Genomic DNA, 13,285 nt, shown 5'->3' with positions numbered 1-13,285 from the left:
AAAGTTTTTTTGTTTTTTTTTAATATTTTTTTCTATATACAAGTCCAATGACCATAAATAAAACTTATCAACTGAAGATTGTTGTCTGTGATTACTATGACATTGACCAGAAAAAAAAAGTAATTTAAAATTAGACTAACATGGTGCAAATATTTGAGGTACTGGTCAAACCATGCATCTGGTTAGTTTCTCTGGGTCACTAGTAATTTTTGCCATTATAGAATTATTAAAGTGGATTGGTCAGTTTTCCTGATAGTATTTACTAAAACAGACCTATTTGCCACAAAAATAACAATTCTGAAACATTATTTTATTTGGCTCTATCGGTGATGCCGTTTCTGTTATTCCACCTACAAATGTCAGAAGGAATGGTAACACCAGTTGTGAATTTATTCAGTCAACGAGGCTTGTCCCTACTTACTCTCTGACACTGTCCAATCAATGTTCAGACTGTGTAAGGACACATCAAATTGACAAAAGTATTGGTAACACCCCTATTTATTTTTTTATTCATACGTTCCCAGGAGTAAGAGCTCAGGCACACATTAATATTTTGGTCAGTATTTTGCTTCAGTATTTAAAAGCCAAAACCAGTAGTGGAACATAAACAGAAAAAAACTATAATTGAAAGATTTGCACCTCATGTTTTGGACCCATTCCTGGTTCTGGCTTCCGAATACTGAATTATTCACATAACATTACATTTTTAATAAAGTAAAGTGTATACAGCCAGTTTACCTCTGACTTCACCTGTCACTGTCAGACCTCTAAATTAGAGAATCAATGCAATTTCCCCGTTTAGATTGTGCAAGAACATTTTAAAAACGGCTTCAGACTCCTAGTGCCAGTATTATAAGGAAACATATTTATTGCCCTAGGTTTATAATGTGTAAGGCATTACCATACCTGTATAGTGTCTGGGCATCCACCTCCTGTCAACACAACAGATTTACTCTTTTTTTAGGCTAATTTAATAAGATAATTTTTAATAAGAGATTCACTAGAAGAATCTAAAATGTGCCGAAATAAAACTAAGCCAACCAAGAGTTGGGATAAAGAAAATGGTCTAGCAGGAGGTGCCAAATCTATCATACAGATGGACGTGCCCCACTGAAACTTAGACCAGTCTGAAGATTCGCTAAGTCTTTGTCTGGTCACACACACACATCGGCCGAACAACAAATGTGTATGGTGGTGTCCAGACCCTCCCTGAACGGCAGCTGTTGGGGGGAGAGAAGTGTCAGGCATGGTGAATTTCAACATGCCTAATCCTTTTGTTTGTAAATAGAGAAGTCCTTGCCCAGAGTCTGGCAGAGTCTCACTTCTCCTGGGTTTATACACATACACGCTTTGCCAAGCAGAAGTGTATGGGGGAGTCAGGAGGAATAGCTGTCAGCAGACATTGTATGACCAACAGCTATCAAGTTAACCTGCCCCATTGTTTTTAATGATCTAGACAGAATTATTGTGCAGTCTCTCAAAACACAGAATAGGCTTCATAAAGAGTGAAGTAAAGCTAGTGCCTTGCAAAATTATTCACCCCCTTGGTGGTTTTCCTGTTGCATTACAACCTTTAATTTAAATATACAGAGTACCTGGGCGAAAAGAATTCCATTCAATCAGATTCTGAAGGTTCTTGGTGGCAGCAGGTTGTAACTAGTCTGGTCAATACTTTGTCTTGATGTGCAGGGGTAAGTGTAGGATGTACACAATTAGCCAGATAGCCCATCTGTGAAAACAGCTTGTAAGCTAGGGGATCACCCAGGTTTTCAGTCTTAAAGAGGCTCTGTCACCAGATTTTGCAGCCCCTATCTGCTATTGCAGCAGATAGGCACTGCAATGTAGATTACAGTAACGTTTTTATTTAAAAAAAACGAGCATTTTTGGCCAAGTTATGACCATTTTTGTAGTTATGCAAATGAGGCTTGCAAAAATCCAAGTGGGTGTGTTTAAAAGTCCAAGTGGGCGTGTATTATGTGCATACATCGGGGCGTTTTTAATACTTTCACTAGCTGGGCGCTCTGAAGAGAAGTAACATCCTCTTCGCTTCACAACGCCCAGCTTCTGGCAGATCACGCTGACACGTCACTCACAGGTCCTGCATCGTGACGGCCACATCGGCACCAGAGGCTACAGTTGATTCTGCAGCAGCATCAGCGTTTGCAGGTAAGATCGACTTACCTGCAAACGCTGATGCTGCTGCAGAATCAGCTGTAGCCTCTGGTGCCGATGTGGCCGTCACGATGCAGGACCTGTGAGTGACGTCACAGATCTGCACTGTCAGAAGCTGGGCGTTCTGAAGAGAAGAGGATGTTACTTCTCTTCAGAGCGCCCAGCTAGTGAAAGTATTAAAAACGCCCCGATGTACGCACCTAATACACGCCCACTTGGACTTTTACTTTTAAACACACCCACTTGGACTTTTGCAAGCCTCATTTGCATAACTACAAAAATGGTCATAACTTGGCCAAAAATGCTCGTTTTTTAAAAATAAAAACGTTACTGTAATCTACATTGCAGCGCCTATCTGCTGCAATAGCAGATAGGGGTTGCAAAATCTGGTGACAGAGCCTCTTTAAGTGAAGACCTTTTGGCCATGTTCAGTTTTTTTTTATGCTGAAACCACACCAAAAAAAAAAAAAAAAGAAACATGCTCGCTTTTCCCACATTTCCATCTCTAATGGGAGGCAGAGAAAGCGGTTCTCATGGTTTTTTTGCCCACGGTGCTCAACGACCACAGGCAAAAAAACAGCAAACAAAACAACTAGGCCTTGCCGTGGGTATCAGATAAAAAGCCCAACTCCTGTCAGGCTATGTTCACATCTGCATCAGAGCTGACTGACAAACAGAAACCATAGGTCCGTTTCAACTACGGTATTCATTCAATGAAACAGACAACTATCACAAACAAACCATTGGCACTGGATCAGTCACCATTGAAATCAATGGTAATGGAAACTGGAACCTATGGCTTGTTTGTCAGTCAGGGCTCAGTTCTGACAAAATATAGCCCTGATGCAGATGTGAACGAACAAAGCCTTAGCTTTAAGTTTTTTTTTTTCTTTGAAAAATATTTAGTTAAGCAATGAACTAATTTATTTCTTCGGGATTGAGCTGAAATGTTGGCCTTAAGTGGCACAGAAAGAAAAATTAGGATAATCATTTTTGCATAAAACACAACATAACCATCTAAACGAGTGGTGTAACTTACTCTAAATCCCCCAGAGTAAAAAAATTATGTAAACCATTGATAACTGTTTGGCAGACATGGCTCAATCTCAGTTCTAGTTCATGCCATAGGTGTTGGATGGGGTTGATGTCAGGGCTCTGTGCAGGGCAGTCAAGTTCTTCCACATCAAACTACCAACCATATCTTTATAGACCCTGCTTTGTGCACTGGGCAACAGTCATGCTGGAACAGTAAAGGCACCCCCACCCCTCCCCAAAAAAACTTCCCACAGGGTTAAAAAGCATATTATATATTTAATAATTCTTCACTGGAGCCAAGAAGCTTAAGCCAAACATCCCTATAGCATTATCCCTCCTCCAAACAGTTGGCACAATGCAGTCAGGCAACGTTCTCCTTGCAAACCCAGACTCATTCATCAGGCTGCCAGATAGAGAAGCGAGATTAGTCACTCCACAGAACGAGTCCAGTGGTTTCGTGCTTTACACCACTCCATCCGACGCTTGCAGCTGCTCTGCCATGGAAACTAATGCCATGAAGGTCCCTGTGCTTAAAGAGGCTCTGTCACCAGATTTTGCAACCCCTATCTGCTATTGCAGCAGATAGGCGCTGCAATGTAGATTACAGTAACGTTTTTATTTTTAAAAAACGAGCATTTTTGGCCAAGTTGACCATTTTTGTAGTTATGCAAATGAGGCTTGCAAAAATCCAAGTGGGTGTGTTTAAAAGTAAAAGTCCAAGTGGGCGTGTATTGTGCGTACATCGGGGCGTTTTTAATACTTTCACTAGCTGGGCGCTCTGAAGAGAAGTAACATCCTCTTCGCTTCACAACGCCCAGCTTCTGGCAGATCACGCTGACACGTCACTCACAGGTCCTGCATCGTGACGGCCACATCGGCACCAGAGGCTACAGTTGATTCTGCAGCAGCATCAGCGTTTGCAGGTAAGATCGACTTAAGACTGGGCGTTCTGAAGAGAAGAGGATGTTACTTCTCTTCAGAGCGCCCAGCTAGTGAAAGTATTAAAAACGCCCCGATGTGCGCACATAATACACACCCACTTGGACTTTTACTTTTAAACACACCCACTTGGACTTTTGCAAGCCTCATTTGCATAACTACAAAAATGGTCATAACTTGGCCAAAAATGCTTGTTTTTTTAAAAAATAAAAACGTTACTGTAATCTACATTGCAGCGCCGATCTGCTGCAATAGCAGATAGGGGTTGCAAAATCTGGTGACAGAGCCTCTAATTTTTGTGCAGATAATGCCAGAGGCTCCAAACGCCACAGCCCTGGGGTTCTTTCTAGGTCCCCACAGCTGACTGCAGAGTGTTCCCAGTATACGATCACATCAGGTTTCCAGTGACAATCGAATGAGGGTAGTCCCCTTTGATCATGCTGTGGTCAGACTGCAGCAAGCAAAGGGTTATTAAACAGCCAGGATCAAGTTTCTCCGATCACCACTGTATTCACAAAACTGCTCCAAGTATAGGAGCTGTTCGTAACAGATCCTGCTTCGAGCATGAGCGCTCATATGCCTTTTCTACAGCGACGTCAAAAGAAATCGCTGTAGCCTGGGACCTGCCCTGCCCGCCATCAAATGTCAGTGGGTGATCGGCAACTGGTTAAGCAATGACTTGTTTCTGGCTACTCTTCCATAAAGCCTCTCGAATGTGCAGCTTAGTGTTCCTATGGACAGATATTTACATTGTGGATCTTTGGAGCGCCTTCAGTGTTATCATTGGCCACTGTTTAATCTCAAATGCCTTCCCTGCCTGGTCTGAGTTTCATTGGGCAGCCTGCTCTATTCTTTCCATTTTATTATAATGGTGCGTCATTGGATGTTCAAAGAGAGATCTATCTAAATCTTTACCTATCCCTGATCTATAATTCTCCACAACTTAGGCCACAGACAGCGTTCAATCCGATATATGGACCGTATGTCTGTAGTATTTCCCGGACCGAACATAGTAGAGGCGGGCTACTAGCATCGTCGTTATCTATAATGCTAGGAGTCTGCCTAGCCACGTGAATACAGTCCGGTAATCATTGTTTCAGTACAGGACAGTATTCCCGCTGGGAGGCAGAGACTCCTAGCATCTTATGTAACTAGGATGCTAAGAGCCCACCTTCAACTATGCTCTGTCCGGGAAATACTAGACACACTGTGCATATATCACGGCCGTCTGAATGTGGACTTAGTCTCTGACCGGTTTGGAGAGCGCCTTGATCTCATGTTGCTTGCTTAGTGGTGGTGCAGAGTATGGTGCCTTTCAGAACAAGTGGTTTATACGGACGTGTCCGTTTGATTTAAACACAAGGGGACCTCAAGTCACATAATTAGTTTAATGAGTTATTTAATTTGACCAGACCTTATTTAGGGGCTGCATAGTAAAAGGGGGTGAAGACGAACGCAAGTCAATTTTCGATTTGGAGTAGATGTACCCTATCAGCAGAAGTTTCCCTCCTTTTTCTAAGCATCCTTCCAATACAATATAAATAAATGGCTGCAAGAACCCACAGCCAAGATTAACAGGCCGTGTGCACCATCGCAAGGATTTTATTTTGCTTTCTAAATGCAAAATTAAGCAACGTCCAAAATTAATTCATTACCTACTATTTTGCTGCTGTCGAGTCAGGGGTATGTTCACATTTTACAGCAGTTTTTCGAGCTGTAAATGCCCCCAAAAAACAGAAGCTGAATGCCTCCAAACATCTGCCCATTGATTTCAAAGGCATAAATGGCATTTCGTTACAATGGTGTTTACGCAGTTTGAAAAAGCAGCAGTGTAAAAAAACGCCCCATAAAAAGTAGTGAATGTCACTTCTTGAGCGGTTTTTGGGTCAGTTTTTCATAGTGTCCATAGAAAGCCAGCTCCAAAAACATTTGATGCTTAAATAAATGGCTGAAAATGAGGCAGTTTTCCCTTGAAAACAGCTCTGGGTATGTTCACATGAAAAACTGTAAAATACAAACTTTTATATAGCTGGTTGTCCTGCTGCTGCTGACATAACTGTTCCTGTCAGGGCTGTGCAAACAGTACAGGGACAAAGCTGTGCTGATACATGAGCTAGCAAATGCAGCAGCATCCTTGGAAACAGACCAATACAACATGTATTACTGGGAAACATCTACTATCTGCATATCAGGGGGCATGACTATAGCTTGAAACTAAGGCCCCATGCACACGGCCGAGCCAGTGATCATGGGCACGGCCGGTTGCTGACTGCCACCTGCTTTTTCGGGCCATGCTCCCATACAAAAGTATGGGAGCACGGCCCGCAAAATAACAGTCCTGTTCCATAATTTTCTGAACATTTCTACGGAATGGACAGCCATCCGTAGCGATATGGAAAGGTGTCCGTGTTCAGTGTTAGTGCAGTCTGTAAAAATTGAGGTTTATTACGGTCGTGTGCATGGGGCCTTAGTGCAACTTTTTTGACACTGTATTTTAGTCAAAATGAATGCATCTTGCAATGTACCAGATTCTGCTTCCTTGATGTTTTGATTATCTATTCCTTTGCTATTTTTAACAGTGTACAAATTCATGTTTTACCAGATACAGTAATTAATACAAATACCTTTTAACACAAACAAAAAAAAAAAAAGCCAAACACATTCGAGAATTATAGTCAAGTATATCAAAACTTTATTTCAGATTTTTCAGTTTGAGAATAGGGACACATTATGATCCATTACAATGACAGATTAGGTTTCTCCTCTTCTATTTGTGCATAAAACAGTTTCTTGGACCTATGGGTAAAAACAGTAAGTGTGTCAATGAAATTGCTCTTCAGTCTCTATATTGCCATACTGTATAATATGCACAGTCTTAGGCCTCATGCACACGACCGTAAAAACTCCCGTTATTACGGGTCGTAATCACGACCCGTAATAACGGGCTCATAGACTTCTATTGGCGACGGGTGCCTTCCCGTTTTCTCACGGGAAGGTGCCCGTGCCGTTGAAAAAGATAGAACATGTCCTATTTCAGGCCGTAATAACGGCACGGACAGTCCATAGAAGTCTATGGAGCGCTCGTAATGACGGGTGGCTACATGTGTGCACCCGTCATTACGGCAGCGTTGCTAAGCGACGTCAGTAAATAGTCACTGTCCAGGGAGCTGAAAGAGTTAACTGATCGGCAGTAACTCTTTCAGCACCCTGGACAGTGACTACCGATCAGTATAAACCTGTAAAAAATAAAAATAAAAGACGTTCATACTTACCGACAACTTCCTGCTTCCTCCAGTCCGGTCTCCCGCCCGTTGCCTTGGTAACGCGTCCCTCTCGACATCCGGCCCGACGTCCTGGATGACGTTTCAGGCCATGTGACCGCTGCAGCCAATCACAGGTCAATAACAGGCTGCAGCGGTCACATGGACTGCCGCGTCATCCAGGGATGTCGGGCTGGATGTGAAGAGAGGGACGCGTCACCAAGACAACGGACGGGTAAGTATGAAATTCTTTAACTTTTATTACAGAAAAGGCTGTCCCTTCTCTCTATCCTGCACTGAGAAAAGGGGCTGCCGATTAGTGCAGTGCAATTTTGCAGCCAAAAACGTGCCTGTAAATACGGGTGGAATACGGGTGACACCGGACCCGTATTTAGGGGCACGGGTCCGTAAATACTGGTGCAATACGGGTCGAAAACGTGTGACCAAGGACCCGTATTTACGCCAGTATTTACGGGTGGACAAAAATACGGTCGTGTGCATGGGGCCTTAGGGTATGTTCACACGCTTAACAAAAACATCTGAAAATACAGAGCCGTTTTCAGGGAAACCAGCCTCTGATTTTCAGGCGTTTGAAGCGGAAAATGAAGCTTCTTTTAAATTGGAGCTTAATTTGAGGAGTTTTTTCAGGTGTCTTCTGATTTGTTTTTCATAGTGTTAAATGGAAAATCAGCTCCAAAAAACACCTCAAGTGACATTCACTTTATGGAGCGTCTTTTTACGCTCCGTTTTTTAAACCAGTGGCGTAAAAAGACGCCCCATATGAACTAAATGCTGTTTTTCCCATTGATTTCAATAGGCAGATGTTTGTAGGCGGTCAGCTTCCATTTTTCAAGGCATAAACGCACCGAAAACACTGCGTGTGAACATACCCTTATCTTAATAAACTGGTACATCTGATCTAAGATCTGTACAAAAATAGCTTCAAATATGGAGCTTCTAGTTACAAATAAGTTTTCTGAAACTATTGTGTTGTATCGTTTGCACAGGGACATTTGAGAGAGGCAAACCCATTTACAATCATTCACTTCAATTCAATTCAGTGTTGTCTGGCCATTCTGCCCCATCACGAAATTCAGAGAATCTTTACTAGGTAACAGCACGATGTGGGATTTATGTAATTGAGCACGGAAATGGACTGTAGCAGGTGGCCAGCTGTAAAGCATCTTATTAGCAGCTCATTTTCAGCTGGTGTAATTGACCTACTAGACTCACCACAGTATTCCGCTGAAGAGATTCAGAAGCTCCTCTAGAGTCTCCCAAGAGACATTTCCAGGTAGAAGGCATCCTTTCAACTTCTAGAACAGGAAAGATAATCACAGGTTCTGCGCATTGGTAGAAATAAAAATACGCTGTATTTAATTACGTGAAAGGCATTTTGTCACTAAGATGGTCTAAAAACAAGGCAATTCCTGTCCTACACCACTTTCTTCCTCTTCACCTATAAAAGTAGTAACATTGCTGTAAGAATGATTTCGTAGCCAGGCAATAAGAACGCCCACAGATATTCATAGAAAACCCAAAAAGTGAAGTGCCAGGAGCAAATTTCTAGCCACATTGGCTGCCCGGCTGTTTGGATTTGACCAACCCTGCGTGTGTAGGCTCTAGCCAATTACAGCAACAGAATGTAAAGTTAAAGCAACACCCTAGATAAAACTTATGCAATGTACAGGGCCTGAGGGGTGATGAATCAACAGAAGATAACTCGTCTCATGGCCGACACATCACTGCTGTCTGGTTCCTTTAGGTAAGATGCACTGAAGTGATTTGTATATATTTTTTTTACTGCACCATCAGCATGTTTAAGGGAACCTGTCTCCAGCATTTCACCTATTTAAACTCTACTTACCCCTCGCTGGCCGTCGCTGTCATATGTTCATTGTCGTTATCCCCTCTCCTAAACTCCTCCAACCGTAAATAACGGTCTGCAAATATTTTGAGACTTTAATGGTAATAATCCGGCAGTCCTGTTTGTCCTTATGCCCACCAAAAACTGGCCCACACTGAAAGACGAAAAGCACGCAGGTGCCTGTCATGTATGGTCTGACACCCTTCTCTACTTAGTCAGGGCTGCAAATCTAGTTACTGCGTACGTGCAGCTATGGTGTCCTGTTGTGTGCACGCACCAGGACATCGATGCGCAAGATTGTGTGCGTGCTGGGGGAGGCGAGGAGCTATTAAAAGTAAAGAAGCGGGATTAACTTGGAAAGGCTTGAGGAATGAAGAGGAGTCTTTTCAAACGAAGATATATGACTTATGGTCATTAGCATACCAACTAAAAAACACAAAACTGAACACTACTAGGTACAGAGCCTACTTCGAAGTTAATTATAGGTTACATAAAAATGTTTTTTTTACCCACTTCCACCAGGTATTGGAAGTATTTTTTTTTTCTTTTTTTATCATATTGCTTTTAGTATGGTATGAACATAAATGTTATTTGTTAGTGTTCTCCATTTTTTTTTTTTCATCTCTGCATGTGTCGATTAATGGAATACGGCACATACAATCCCATAGAGAATGCAAACGGGAGCTGTTCCATTCTCTGCAGCGTACGCCGTCTGTGTGGGAACGGCGCATGCACCGCTCCCACACAGACCAAGACAAAGCTAGTTAGCAGAACGAAATCCAGCGCCATTTTCATGTGGACCAAAGCCGCTGCCGGACAGTAAGACGACGACTTCCGGCCATATGTTCAAGGAAGTGAAGACACAAGGAATAGGAGCGGAGGCGGCAGGAGCAGGTAATTTATGTTGGTGTATGTGATGTGTGTATTATGTTAGTATAACACGAATATACACTGTCTGCCGAGTCCTGTATCTAATCCTCCTACACTGTGCAGTCGCTCAAAAAATGGCCGCACACCATGTAGGTTTGAAGATTCAAACCCCTCCTTCTCCTGGCACTAGTCAGAATGAGGGGGGGGGGGGGGGAATTGTGTGAGGACACTAGAGCGAGTGTCTACCCCAAATTTGCAGCATAAAGCAATGAGGTTGCTTTACCACATTGACCATGCTGCCATTTTGGGAACTGCTCCCTCTAATGACCAGCACATAGAAAGGTTATAAATTAGAACCTAATTTGTAATATTTCTGGACTTGTAAAAAAATTAAAACAATGTGTAGTCACTTAAATAATTGATTAACTATAAAAAAAAAAAAAAAAAACACTAAAAAAACAACTTACTCATTCATATTGTAGTACAGCCTGGAGAATCCATGTTTTTCCTTCATCAAGCTATTCCACACATCCTGCGAAACAAAAGAGATGTTATCAACTTCATAATATGATCAGCGGTCTATAGGGTAGAGAATGAAAGCTCACCTTACCTATTCTTATGGCCCTTGCTTTCAGGTCTCACTGCTAGACCTATTGGCTTTTTGTCACACCTGTAGTACAGTAGCTATCATTCTAGTAGGCTCCAAATGATGTTGAGCTCTTGCTAGTCTGTCTTCGTTATTTCAGCTGTAACTAGTCTTGGGGAAGCTCCTCACTATCAGCATAGTAAATCCTGCATTCACTTCTTGGAAACTTGCAGCTTTTGTTCCTGCCGTAACGCCTTTAATAATGCTGACTGAGTCCATACCGTAAGTTCGATAGATGTGCTGTGCTAGAAAGGTCTCAATCCACTGGTCTATAAAGCAGGACAGCTCACAATTTTCTAGTACAGAAGATAATTCTTAACTCCAAACAGTGAAAAAGCTAATTAAAATATGAGGCCTCATTGTGGCTTGAGCCAGTAAACAAGGAACACAATTTTATCCGAAGATACTTTAAAGAGGCTCTGTCACCAGAATATAAGCGCCCTATCTCCTACATAATGTGATCGGCGCTGTAATGCAGATAAGTGGTTTTTATTTTGAAAAACTATCATTTTTGTGCTAGTTATGAGCAGTTTTAGATTTATGCTAATTAGTTTCTTAAAAAGTAAAAACACGCCCAGTTGTCTATTCCCAACTGGGTGTTGTACGCTGACCTATCAGCTTCATACACTTCATTGTTCCAAGCCCAGCATGATCCACAGCACAGTGCGATTGTGCAGTGAAGAAGCTGGGCTGGAACAAGAAGTGTATGAGGCTGATTGGTCAGTGGCATACACTCCTCTGTACAACGCCCAGTTGTCTATTAAGAAAGTCATTAGCATAAATCTAAAATTGCTCATAACTTGCTCAAAAAAAGATCGTTTTTCAAAATAAAAACCAGTAATCTACACTACAGCGCCGATCACATTATGTAGGATAGGACACTTGTAATGCGCCGACCGACTCTTTAAAGCCATGTTTACAGAGTTTTGACACGGATGCGGAAAACGTGGCAAAAAAAGTCAGAAAATGCCTCCCATTGATTTCAATGGGAGGCGGATGAGTTTTTTTCCCCCGCAAGCGGAAAAACAGTCTCGTGGGAAAAAGCGCCATGCCCTATCTTCAGGAGGTTACGTCTGACATCCCATTGACATCATTGGGAGGAAGAGAAAGCGTATGGCCGCGGGCGAAAAATGTTGCGGAAATTGCCGCAAACGGCATGCAAATCAAAATCTGCCTCAAAATTCAAGATAGAATTTTGAGGCAGAATTTTCTGCCTGCAAAAAACTGAACAGGGCCTAAAAGGGTTTCCAGGACTTGTACATTGATGGTCCATCCTAAGGATAGGTCATCAATGTAGAACTGATGTGGGTCAGGCCTGCAGCTGTGCCTGGTACTAGACCTCAGTTGAAGTACCAGACACAGCCAGCAGTACAGACGGGCCGCTGTGCAAACAATGTAGAAGTCACAGCTCTAGCATGAGCACCAAGGCCCATTTATTGCGCTGAACAGGGGTCAGGCCCCACTGATCAAAAAAAGGGGTACAGGCAGCACTATTATAGGGGAGGGCAGCGTAGTGATACCTTTGACTTGGTCATGCAAGTTGCATGACCGAGAAACTGACGATTAAATCCCCATGCACCCTGGTCGCAAGTGCCAGTCTGCTGTAGTGGTCTCCTAACTGGATGCTAGAGACATCACTCAAAGCAGAGGACCTGGCAGCGTGCATTGAGTGCCAAAGAGCACTTGCACCTTAGTGGCAACTGACTGGTGCCAGGAGAAGGAATTAGAGATTTCTGGTCATGCAATTTACATGACCGAATCGAGATATTGTTACAATGACCTCCCCCTATAAAGAAAAATCGCACTGTCAACAGTTTTGAGGTCTCAAAAGGCACTGACAGATTCCCTTTAAGTCCTGGAAAACACCTTTAAAGAGGCTCTGTCACCAGATTTTGCAGCCCCTATCTGCTATTGCAGCAGATAGGCGCTGCAATGTAGATTACAGTAACGTTTTTATTTTTAAAAAACGAGCATTTTTGGCCAAGTTATGACCATTTTCGTATTTATGCAAATGAGGCTTGCAAAAGTACAACTGGGCGTGTTGAAAAGTAAAAGTACAACTGGGCGTGTATTCTGTTTGTACATCGGGGCGTGTTTACTACTTTTACTAGCTGGGCTTTCTGATGAGAAGTATCATCCACTTCTCTTCACAACGCCCAGCTTCTGGCAGTGCAGATCTGTGACGTCACTCACAGGTCCTGCATCGTGTCGGCACCAGAGGCTACAGTTGATTCTGCAGCAGCATCAGCAGGTAAGTAGCTACATCGACTTACCTGCAAACGCCGATGCTGCTGCAGAATCATCTGTAGCCTCTGGTGCCGACACGATGCAGGACCTGTGAGTGACGTCACAGATCTGCACTGCCAGAAGCTGGGCGTTGTGAAGAGAAGTGGATGACACTTCTATACACAACGCCCAGCTAGTAAAAGTAGTAAACACGCCCAGTTGTACTTTTACTTTTCAACACGCCCAGTTGTACTTTTACTTTTCAACACG

General features: G+C 42.8%; 1 long non-coding RNA gene across 1 annotated transcript; it reads right to left on the bottom strand.

Annotated features, from left to right (window-relative positions):
• Window positions 1–6,815: 6,815 nt before the first annotated feature.
• Window positions 6,816–9,266, bottom strand: LOC142655402 (uncharacterized). The gene is made up of 2 exons (XR_012849487.1): window positions 8,640–9,266; window positions 6,816–6,942 (listed from the first exon to the last, which is right to left on the bottom strand). It is a non-coding gene; the product is annotated as an uncharacterized LOC142655402 (long non-coding RNA).
• Window positions 9,267–13,285: the final 4,019 nt, after the last annotated feature.

Source organism: Rhinoderma darwinii, chromosome 6, assembly GCF_050947455.1.
Source record: "Rhinoderma darwinii isolate aRhiDar2 chromosome 6, aRhiDar2.hap1, whole genome shotgun sequence".
Taxonomy (NCBI): Eukaryota; Metazoa; Chordata; class Amphibia; order Anura; family Rhinodermatidae; genus Rhinoderma; species Rhinoderma darwinii.
This window is presented reverse-complemented; position numbering and strand designations above follow the sequence as displayed.